Below are 12529 nucleotides of genomic sequence, written 5' to 3'. Positions count from 1 at the left end.
GGTGTTGAGGGATGCCTGGTTGTCTCAGTTAAGTATCCAACTTTTTTTAAAAAAAAGATTTTATTTATTTGAAACAGAGAGAGCACAAGCAGGGGGATGAGTAGAGGGAGAGAGAGAAGCAGACACCCCGCTGAGCAGGAAGCCTGATTTGGGGCTCGATCCTGGGACTCCGGGATCATGACCTAGCTGAAGACAGACACTTAACTGACTGAGCCACCCAGTCACCCCAAACGTCCAACTCTTGATTTCAGCTCAGGTCATGATCTCAGGGTCATGAGATCGAGCCCTGCATCCAGCTCCATGCTCAGTGCGGAGTCTGCTTGTCCCTTTCCCTCTGATCCTCCCCCTACCCACGTACTCTCTTTCTCTCTCTCAAAATCTTTTTTAAAAAGAGGATTCTCCTACTCTGCCCCTCCCCCCACTCCCACTGTCTCTAAAAAAAAATTAATGAATGTTGAATATTGTCATGCGTTTTCCACTTCTAATGAGATGATAATATGATTTTTATTCTTCACTTTGTTAATGTGCTAAATCATGTTGATTGATTTGTGGATACTGAATCATTCATTCGTCCCTTGAATAAATCCCACTTGATTGTGCCGAATGATCTCTTTAATGTATTGTTAAATTTGATTTGCTAACATTTTGTTGAGGATTTTTGCATCTAAGTTCATCAGGAATATTGATCTGTAATTTTCTTGTTTTTGTAGTATCCTTCTCTGGTTTCGTTGCCAGGGTAACAATGGCCTCGTAGAATGAAATTGGAAGCACTCCTTCCTCTTCTGTTTTTTGGAGTAATTTAAGAAAGATATGTATTAACTCTTCTTTAAATGTTTCGTAATATTCACCTGTGAAGCCACCTGTTCCTGGACTTCTGTTTGTTAGGTGTGTTTTCATTACCAAATCAATATCATTAGTAGTTGGGAGTTTTCAGATTACTGATTCATTTTGGTTGGTAGTAATTGGTCTGTTCAGATCTTCTGTTTCTTCCTAATTCAGTATTGGGAGATTGTGTGTTTCTAAGAATTTATCCATTTCTTTTAGGTTGTCCAATTTGTTGGCATATAATTTTGAATAGTAGTCTCATAATCCTTTGTATTTCTGTGGTGTCGCTTGTAACTTCTCTTTCATTTCTGATTTTATTTACTTGAGTGCTCTTTTGTTCTTTATAGGTCTGGCTAAAGGTCTATCACTTTTGGTTATTTTTTCAGAAGACACCTGGGTTTTTTGAGATTGTCTGTGTTGACCTGAAATGGAAAATTGAAACAGTCTGGCCAGGAAAAACCTCTCAAGGTCCCAGTTTTCTTCCTTCTCTGCTGCCCTGGAAATTCCCCCCCCCACCTCCACTCGAACAGAAAGGAAATGGGTATATAGAAGGGCTGTGAATCAGAGCAGGAGCCAAGGCTAGTAGTAGCCTGATGTCGCCAGTCATGAGGTGGGGGTGCTGAGCCTATGCAGGTCCTCTGTAGGAGTGGAATGGAGGCAGGGGATTCAGTGATATTGGGTGGACAGCAGACCAGTCGTGCTGCCCTGGGGTTGATGCAGTCTGTGCATTTCTTTTTATTTTAAATTGAAGTATAATTAACATACACTGTCATATTAGTTTCAGGTATACGATATAATGACTCAGCAATTTTATACATTACCCAGTGGCCATCAAGACAAGTGTGCTCTTAATCCCTTGTTTTTAAGTTTTTATGTTTGAGGTGTACAATACAGTGATCCAACACTTCCATACAACACCCCGTGTTCATCACAAGTACGCTCCTCAATCCCCATCACCTGTTCACCCATCCCCCCCACCCCCTGCCCTCCGGTGACCATCAGTTTGTTCTCTACAGTTAAGAGTCTGTTTCTTGGTTTGCCTCTCTTTTTTCCCCATTGCTCATTTCTTTTGTTTCTTAAATTACATATGAGTGAAATCATGTGGTATTTGTCTCTCTGTTGACTTATTCACTTGGCATAATATTCTCTAGCTCCATCCATGTCGTTGCAAATAGAAAGATTTCGTTAGTTTTATGGCTGAGTAATATTCCATCATGTTTATACACCACTTATTCTTTATCCATTCATCAGTTGTTGGACACTTGGGATGTTTCCGTAGTTTGGCTCTTGTAGATAATGCTGCTGTAAACATTGGGATGCATGTACCCCTTTGAATCAGTATTTTTGTATTTGTTGGGTAAATACCTAGTAGTACAATTGCTGGATCATAGGGTATTTCTATTTTTAATTTTTTGAGGAACCTCCATATTGTTTTCCAGAGTGGCTGCACCTGTCTGCAATCCTACCAACAGTGCAAGAGGGTTCCCCTTTCTCCACATCCCTACCAACACCTGTTTCTTGTTGATTTTAGCCATTCTGACAGGTATGAGACGATACCTCATTTTAGTATTGATTTGTATTTCCTTAATGATGAGTGATGTCGAGCATCTTTTCATGTGTCTGTTGGCCATCTGGATGTCTTCTTTGGAAAAATGCCTGTTCATCTCTTCTGCCCAATTTTTGATTGGATTGTTCATTTTCTGGATGTTGAGTTTTGTAAGTTCTTTATGTATTTTGGAACCTAAAACTGTATCAGATATGTCATTTGCAAATATCTTCTCCCATTGTTTTTCGTGCGATTGTAAATGAGATTCATCACTTAATTGCTTTTTCTGCTGCTTCATTATTGGTGTATAGAAATGCAAGATTTCTGTACATTGATTTGTAGCCTGCAAATTTACTGAATTCATTTTTAAGTTCTAGCAGTTTCTTGGTGGAGTCTTTTGGGTTTTCTGTATATAGCACCATGACGTATGCAAACAGTGAAAAGGTTTACTTCGGCCTTGTCAATTTGGATACCTTTTATTTTTTGTTGTCTGGTTGCCGTTGCTAGGATCTCCTTTACTATGTTGAATAAAAGTGGTAAGAGTGGACATCCCTGTCTTATTCCTGACCATAGAGGAAAGCTCTGTTTTTCCCCATTTAGGATGATATTAGCTGTGGCTTTTACATATATGGCCTTGATGATGTTGATGTATGTTCCCTCTAAACCTAATGTTGAGGGTTTTTATCATGAATGAATATTGTACTTTGTGAAATGCTATTTGTGTGTCTATTGAAATGATCATCTGTTTCTTATCCTCTTATTGGTGTGATGTATCACATTGATTTGCAAATACTGAACCACCCTTGCAACCCAGGAATAAATCCTACTTGATCATAGTGAATGATTTTTTTAATGTATTGTTACATTTGGTTTGCTAGTATTTATTGAGAATTTTTACATCTATGTTCACCAGAGCTATTGGCCTGTAGTTCATTCTCTCTCTCTCTCTCTCTCTCTTTTGGTGGTATCTTTATCCAGTTTTGGGATCAGGGTAATGCTGGCCTCAGAATGAATTTAGAAGTTTTCTTTCCTTTTCTATTTTTTGGAATGGTTTGAGAAGAATAGGTATTAACTCTTCTTTAAATGTTTGGTAGAATTCGCCTGTAAGCCATCTGGCCCTGGTCCTTTGTTGGGAGTTTTTTGATTACTGATTCAATTTCTTTGCTGGTTATCAGTCTATGTTTTCTATTTCTTCCTGTTTCAATTTTGGTAATTTATATATTTCTAGGAATTTATCCATTTGTTTTCAGTTGTCCAATTTGTTGTCATACATATTTTCATAATGTTGTCTTAGAGTTGCTTGTATTTCTGTGGTGTTGGTTGTGATTTCTCCTCTCTCATTTGTCATTTATTTGGGTCCTTTCTCTTTTCTTATGATAAGTCTGGCTAGAGGTTTATCAATTTTATTACTTTTTTCAAAGAACCAGCTCTTGGTTTCATTGATCTGTTCAATGGTTTGTTTATTTTCTATATCATTTCTTTTCTAAAGATTTTATTTATTCAAGGCAGAGAGAGAGAGAGAGAAAGCATGAGCAGGAGGAGAGGCAGAGGGAAAGGGAGAAACAGACTCCCTGCTGAGCCGGGAGCCAGACACGGGGCTTGATCCCAGGACCCCCAGATCACAACCCGAGCTGAAGGCAGATGCTTAACCATCTGAGCCACCTAGGTGCCCCTATATCATTTATTTCTGCTCTAATCTTTATCATTTCCTTCCCTCTGCTGGCTTTAAGCTTTAATTGTTCTTTTGCTAGCTCTTTTAGGTGTACGACTAGGTTATTTACGATTTTTCTTGCTTCTTGATGAAGGGCTCGTATTGCTATATACTCCCCTCTTAGGACTGCTTTTGCTGCATCCCAATGGTTTTGGATTGTGTTTTCATTTTCACTTGTTTCCATGTATTTTTTTCTTTGATTTCCTGGATGACTAATTCATTGTTTAATAGCATGTTATTTAACCTCCATATATTTGTGGTCTTTCCAGAATTTTTGTGGTTGATTTCTAGTTTCATAATGTTGTGGTCAGAAAAGGTACATAGTATGATTTCAGTCTTTTTGTATTTGTTGAGACCTGTTTTGTGACCTAATATATGATCTACTCTAGTGAATGTTCCACGTGCACTTAGAAAGAATGTGTATGGATAGAATGTTTAAGGATAGAATGTTCTCAGTATATCTGTTGAGTCCATCTAGTCCAGTGTGTCATTCAAAGGCATTATTTCCTTGTTGATTTTCTGTTTAGATGATCTGTCCACTGAAGTGGGGTATTAAAGTCCTCTACTATTTTTGTATTATTATCAATTAGTTCCTTTGTTTATTGTTTTATATATTTACAATTGTTATATCTTCTAGTTGGACTGTCCCCTTTATTATTACATAGTACCCTTCTTTGCCTCTTTCTCTGCAGTCTTTGTTTTAAAGTCTAGTTTGTCCCATATAAGCATTGCTACTCTGGCTTTCTTTTGACATCCATTTGCATGACTCATGTTTCCCCATCCCCTCACTTTCAATCTACAGGGGTCTTTAGTTCTAAATTGAGTCTCTCGCGGGCAGCATAAACATGGGTCTCGTTTGTTTGTTTTATCTGACACCCTATGTCTTTTGGGTGGAGATTCAGTCCATTTACATTCAATGTAATTATTGATATATATGGATTTATTGCCATTTTATTACTTGTTTTGTTGTTTCTGGACATTTTCTCTGATCCTTTTTTGTGTTTCTTTCATGCCTTGCTGATTTTCTTTAGTGATCTATTTGGATTTTTTTCTCTATTCTTGCATGTTTTTTGGTAGTTTTTGATATATGGTTACCATTAGGTTTGTATATAAACTTTTCTGCATATAACAGTCTTTATTAAGTTGATGGCTATTTAAGTTTGAACCCATTCTTTTCTCCTCTCCTGCCCATGTTTTGGGTATATATTTTATATCCTTTTTCTGTGAGTTCCTTGACTTGATTTTTTACAGAAATACTCACTGCTTTTGTATTTCCTACATTTATACTGTCACATTTGGTCTCCTTTCCACTCAAAGGGTCCTCTTTAATATTTCTTGCAGGGCTAGTTTAGTGATCATGAACTCCTTTAGTTTTCATTTGTCTGGGAAACTCCTTACCTGTCCCTTTATTCTCAGTGATAGCTTTGCTGATGCAGTATACTTAGCTGCTGAATTTTCCCATTCAGCACTTTGACTATGTCATTGCACTGCTTTCTGGCTTGTAAAAATTTGTTTGAAAAATCTGCTAGCTTTATGGGTTTTCCCTTGTAAGTTACTGACTTAGTCTGTCTTCCTACTTTTGAGATTTTTTTCTTTATCTAAAAAAACATTTATTATATTTTGTGAATTTAATTACAATATGTCTTGCTGTGGGCCTGCTTTTGTTGATTTTGATGGGAGTTCTCTGTGCCTCCTGGATCGGGATGTCTGTTTCCTTCCCCAGGTCAGGGAAGTTTTCAGCTATTATTTCTTCAAATAAATTTTCTGCCGCCTTTTCTCTCTCTTCTTCTAGGACTCCTACAAGACAAATGTTTTTACGATTGATGGAGTCACTGAGTTCCCTAAGTCTATTCCTGTTTGGCATAATGCTTTTTTCCCTTTTTTGTTCAGCTTCATTGCTTTCCATTACCTTGTCTTCTAGGTCATTAATTCGTTCCTCTGCCTCTTCCAGCCTGCTGTTCGTTGCATCAAGCCTGTTTCTAATTTCATTTATTGCACTCTTCCTCTGTGATTGATTCTTAACTCCTTTGTCTCTGTGGTAAGGGTCTCACTCTTTTCTCAAGTTCAGTGAGTATCTTTATGATCATTGCTTTAAAGTCTCCATTGGGCATGTTACTTATATCTGTTTTGCTCAGATCTCAGGCTGTGGCTTTATCTTGTTTTCATTTGGGATAAATTTCTTTTTCTTTTCTTTTTTTTAAGCCTCTGCATCGTTCTGTGTTAGAAAAACCAGTCATGGGGCGCCTGGGCGGCACAGCGGTTAAGCATCTGCCTTCGGCTCAGGGCGTGATCCCGGCGTTATGGGATCGAGCCCCACATCAGGCTCCTCCGCTAGGAGCCTGCTTCTTCCTCTCCCACTCCCCCTGCTTGTGTTCCCTCTCTCGCTGGCTGTCTCTCTCTCTGTCAAATAAATAAATAAAATCTTAAAAAAAAAAAAAAAAACAGTCATGTCTCCTGCTTCTGAAAGTAATGGCCTTATGAAGAAGAGGTCATGTAGTGCCCAGGTCCTGGTGCTTCAGGTAATGTTCCAGTGTGTTCTGCGTGCTCTCTGTTGTGTTCTCGCTGCTCTATTCTTCAAGCCAGTCGGCTGCAGATGCTTTCCTTGCGGGGGCGGGGGGGGGGGGCGGGTAGTGTTTGGTCCCTGACCTAAATGTGTCAAGTTTTAACTAGCTGTGCTCTGGTCTGCTTGTGAAATGAGGCCAGTCGGCACCCTCGCCAGAACTGAGACCCTGCAGAACTCTCTGGTCAGGAGATGTAGTGTGGGCAGGAGCCTGTGCTGGTCTTCCCACCAACAGAGCAGCAGGGTTCCTTTTTCTCCATACCCTTGACAGCACTTTGTCATTTGTTGTGTTTTTTATTGTAGGCATTCTTATAGGTCTATGGTGATATTTCATTGTGGTTTGATGTGTGTTTCCCTAATGATGAGTGATGTTCATCATCTTTTCATGTGTCTGTTGGCCATTTGTATGTCTTTGGAAAAATGTCTATTTGGGTCTTGTGCCCATTACTAATCAGATTATTTGATTTTTTGGTGTTGAGTCGTATAAGTTCTTTATATATTTTAGATATTAGCCCTTTATCAGATATATCATTTGAAAATACCTTCTCCCATTCAGTATGCTGCATTGTTGTTTTGCTGGTTTCCTTGATTGTGCAAAAGCTTTTTTTTTTTAAGTAAACTCCACCCCAACGTTAGGCTCAGACTCATGACCCTGAGATCAAGAACTGTATGCTCTACCAGTCAGGTGTCCCAAATACTTTTTATAAAAGTGTAGTCCCAAGAGTTTATTTTTGCTTATTTCTCTTGCCTAAGGAAACATACCTAGTAAAATGTTTCTACCGCCAACATCAAAGAAATTACTGCCTAGGTTTTCTTCTAGGAGTTTTATGGTGTCAGTTCTCACATTTAGGTCCTTAATCCATTTACAGTTTATTTTTGTATTTGGTGTAAAATTGGTCCAGTTTCATTCTTTTGCATGTAGCTGTCCAGTTTTCCCAACACCGTTTATTGAAGAGATTGTCTTTTCCCCACTGTATATTCTCACTTCCTTGGCCATAGGTTAATTGACTATATAAGCATGGATTTATTTCTGGGCTCTCTATTCTGTTCCACTGATCTGTGTGTGTTTTTGTGCCAGTACCATACTCTTTTGACTACTACAGCTTTGTATTATAGCTTCAAATATGGGATTGTGGTACCTCCAACTTTGTTATTCTTTCTCAGTAATTCTTTCCTTCTTAGCTATGGATTACTTTTAAGAGTATCTTTTAGGGATGCCTGAGTTGCTCAGTCAGTTAAGCATCTGCTTTCGGCTCAGGTCATGATCCCAGGGTCCTGGGACTGAACCCCAGGTGGGGCTCTCTGCACAGCAGGGAGCCTGCTTCTTCCTCTGCCTGCCACTCCCCCTGCTTGTGCTCTCTCTCTCTGACAAATAAATTCTAAAAAAAAAAAAACACATTTTAAAACTTTATGTATTTCTTTTTTTTTTTTTAAGATTTTATTTATTTATTTGACAGAGACAGAGAAAGCCAGCGAGGGAGGGAACACAAGCAGGGGGAGAGGGAGAGGAAGAAGCAGGCTCCCAGCAGAGCAGGAAGCCCAATGCGAAGCTCGATCCCATGACCCTGGGATTACGCCCTGAGCTGAACACAGACGCTTAATGACTGAGCCACCCAGGCGCCCCAAAACATTATATATTTCTTTTAAAGAGTTTCTTTTAAGGGTGATTACACTGGGGGGTAGATCTGGGCAGGGGTTACTTTAGTTCTCCTTTGAAACACTTCAGCATTTGTTAAGTTTTTTTTTCTTAAAAATAATCAAGTAAGAAAAAAAATGATTACCTTACCAATGGAATTGAAGAGTCAACAACAACAACAACAAAAACCCTTCATAGTCAATTGTTTAGAAACAAAATAGCTGCAAGTTACCAATGAGTCTAGGAAGCTCCTTAGACTATCGCTTTTATTTTGGTTTTTTCCTAAGATTTATTTATTCATTTGTGAGAGAGAGAAAGAGAGAGCAAGGGAGAGGGGCAGAGGAAGAGAGAATCTTAAGCAGACTCTGCACTGAGCACAGAGCCTGATGCAGGGCTCGATCTCACACCCCTGAGATCATAACCTAAACCGAAACCAAGAGTCAGACGCTGAATCAACTGCGCCACCCAGGTGCCCCTAGACTGTTGTTTTTAAAGGATCTTTATTTCCAGCTCTTTCTCCACCCCCTTCTAAGGAACAAAATGCATGGAGGACACATACCCCAAATCAACACTCTTCATCTCTGGTGGCATGAGTGGTTGTCTTCCTTTCCTCTCTACACTACACTACCTGTTTCTGCACACCTTACTTTGTAAAAACATGGGATTTATTTTTCTAAATGAGGACATATTTAAATAAATGCACCAGTCAGGTACCTAGGAGTCACTGTGACCCAGCACATCCCCACCCACCTAGGCGTCACGGATACCACTTGCAGCAGCCCCGGGAAGGCCAGGAAGCAGCACTGGTCCCGTAGCAGGTCCTTAGCAAAGTGCACGAGGTGATGTGGTTCAAGAAGTGCCTGTTTTTTTTCTTTTCTTTTCTTTTTTTAAGATTTTATGATTTTATTTTATTTATTTGAAAGAGAGGGCGAGTGCATGCACCAGCAAGGGGAGGGGCAGGCAGAAGGCGAGGGAGGAGCAGGGGCCCCATGGTGGGGCTCGATCCCAGGACCCCGAGATCATGACCTGAGCTGAAGCCAGACGCTAACCAACTGAGCCACCCAGATGCCCCAAGAAGTGCCTCTTCTTGGAAACCTGGTTCTCTCATTTGGGGATGGAGCAACTAAGTCCATCATAACATCAGGCTTAGGAATGTTACAAACTTACATTATTTTTTGACACTACTTGTTTAAACTTCTTTCAATTGTAAATAGTTTTATAAATTGTCAATATTAAGTTTCCCGCTTTATTGTTCCATGACAGACATTATTTGCCCACCAGCAGAAGGGAAAAATAATTTTCTTTTACTATTCTAAGTTCTTGCTGAGGCCACTATAACAATAGATAGATGAACAAGAGTAAACAAACAGAAATTTATTAACCTGTGTATCCTCCCTATGACACATGGGAGTCCCCAGAGTTAAGCAACACAAAGGCTTGGTTACAACTTGAGTTTACACAGTATTTTAGCAGAGGAGCAATAAACTTTTAGAGTAATTACATGATAATAGAAAAGGACCTTGAGTCTCCAAGACAATAAATTGTGAGAAGGCAAATATATGGGAAACTCATGGTAGATAAAGGTTAGTCAGTAAAATCCGTTCTGTAGATTTCTCTAGTGCCCTCTCCATGCTAAGGGACTAATGTTTTCTCCAGGGAGTAACTTTTCTCCTTCCTGGTAGATATAGAGGACATCTTTTAAAATTTATGCCGACTTTTAGGCAAATGGGGAGAGGGCTTGGAGCTTTGCTTGTGTAGGCTTCTGCTTAACTGCCTTCAACTCAATAGTCTTTATGCCAAAGTGGCACATTGTGAGGTTGCATATTCTGCCACCATCACTACAAATCCATGCTGTGTATATCTGGTTATGTATGAGAAATTTCATGTTCATTTCAAGCCCTGAGCAAATCTGAAGAAAATGCAGGTTCCTCCTTACATTTATACAAACAAAGGACAAAAGTCTACTATATACACACGTATTTGTCGCCTGCACGTATATCCAGATACCTGTGTCCTGTTGGTCATTTACACATGGTTAAAAAAAAAAGTTTAAATGACCAAACTGTGCATTAGGTCTACTACTGGACAATGGGATGTCGAGGAAGCTCTTTCAATCATCTCTGTACTGGGATCTTTTTTTTGGTAGACAAACGGGGAATTTCAATTTTGATTTTTAAAAGTAGTATTGTTTTAAAAAATCGACGATTGCCCAATAGCACATAACACAGAAATGAATTTTTGATCCAAAATAATTATAGCTTCTTTCCCATGTGAGGAAACAACACATGAAAACCTTGGAATTCTCGGGGTCTTCCTGCAAGTGATAACAATAACAGTGGTTTACGTTTTCATCTTTTTACAGATCTATGAAATAGGAGGATCCGAAATGAGGACACCCTTTATCAATTAATAAAACAATGAAGCTCGTTAAAGAGGTTAAAAACTTAGGCTACAGGAAGAAACTATGAAGGAAATTACGAAGAGAATTCTATTCACAATACCATCAAAAAGAATAAAATACTAATGAATAAACCTAACCAAGGAAGCAAAAAACTCGTATACTGAAAACTACAAACTATTGATGAGAAACAGTAAAGAATACACAAATGTGTCGAAAGACAGCCCGTGGGAAGATGTCAGCATTACCCAAAGCTTCTTCAGGTTCACTGCAATCCCTATCAAAATACCAGGGATGCTTTTTGCAGAAAACGGAAACATCCTAAAATTCATAAAGGAATTTCAAGGGACCACCAAAACCTCAAAATAACCTTGAAAAGAACAAAGGTAGAGGACTCACACACCCTGATTTCAGAATTTGCTAGAAAATTGTTACACACTCATCAATACAGCGTGGAACCACCACGAAGACGGATACGTAGACCAATGGAGAAGACCAGAGAGCCAGAAACACATCATCATTTGTATGATCAAACGATTTTCAACAATGACGCCAACACCTCGGGATGGTGAAACGCAGTCTCTTCAACAAATAGTGTTGGGCCAACTGGATATCCACATAGGAAAGAAGTTGGACACTTACGCTACACAATATACAAAAACCAACGCAAATTATGTTAAAGCCCTAAATGTAAAAGGCAAAACTATAAAAAAGCTAGAAGAAAACATGGTTAACATTTTACTGACATTGGATTTGGCAGTGATTTCTTGGGTATGACATGAAAACAACAGGCAAAAAAGGAAAAACAGACAAATGAGACTACAAAATAAAAACTGTTTTGAGTCAAAGGACACAAGCAAGAGTGAAAAGACAATGTACAGAATGGCAGAAAATATTTGCAAAACAAACACTTGATAACGTATTAATACCTAAAATATATAAAGAACTCCTACATCAAAACAACAGAAAACAACCTGCTGAACTAATGTGTAAAATTTTCAAAGCACATTTCTCTCAAGATGACATACACATGGCCAACCAGAATATGAAAAGATGATTAACGTCACTAAACTTCGGAGAAGAATAAATTAAAAACAAAATGAGATACTTACTCCCTTACACACGTTAACATAGCTATTCTTAAAAATAAACAAAAAACAAATCTTGGTGATTCCACATATATGTGGGAAAGTAAAGTGGTTCACTTCACAGAAAAACAAAGCATAATGACAAATATCCATGGCTGGGGGGAAAGAAAACAGGGACATGTTGTTTGAAGAATACAGACATCACTTCCCCAACATAGACAGGTTTTTTGTTGTTTTTTTTTTTTTGTAAAGATTTTTTATTTATTTGACAGAGAAAGAGGCAGCGAGAGAGGGAACACAAGCAGGGGGAGTGAGAGGGGGAAAAGCAGGCTTCCCACTGAGCAGGGAGCCCGATGCAGGCTCGATCCCAGAACACTGGGATCACGACCTGAGCCGAAGGCAGACGCTTAACCACTGAGCCACCCAGGCGCCCCTGGACATGTTCTTAATATCTATACTATAACATTAAGAATATATTGAAAACTAATGCTCAGTACAGTAAAAATTGGTTCTATACTACATTATATACAATGATTACTTTCAAGAACAACAAAATTCTTAATGTAGACTACAGTATTATCAAACATGCTGGGAATAATAAAGAACAGTTTTCAAGGTGAACTAAAAAGACTTTTGAAAAGAAATTCCAGAGAGGAAAAAAACTCAATAATGATAGCTTTCTACATGACTGGACTAAGGTAATCTGTGTACAAGAATAATCCTTCTATGTCTTAATTCACTGTTAGCGACAAGTTTTATTATTTC

General features: G+C 38.7%; 1 long non-coding RNA gene across 2 annotated transcripts in view; it reads left to right on the top strand.

The window, feature by feature from the left end:
- LOC113241255 (uncharacterized) overlaps positions 1–11982 on the top strand; it is a 101571-nt gene extending 89589 nt beyond the window's left edge. For both annotated transcript variants that reach the window (XR_008959984.1, XR_008959983.1), the window contains exon 4: positions 10641–11982. This is a non-coding gene — a long non-coding RNA (uncharacterized LOC113241255). The remainder of the gene's footprint in view (positions 1–10640) is intronic.
- The last annotated feature ends 547 nt before the right edge of the window (positions 11983–12529 follow it).

This window comes from Ursus arctos, chromosome X (genome assembly GCF_023065955.2).
Source record: "Ursus arctos isolate Adak ecotype North America chromosome X, UrsArc2.0, whole genome shotgun sequence".
Classification (NCBI taxonomy): domain Eukaryota; kingdom Metazoa; phylum Chordata; class Mammalia; order Carnivora; family Ursidae; genus Ursus; species Ursus arctos.
This window is presented reverse-complemented; position numbering and strand designations above follow the sequence as displayed.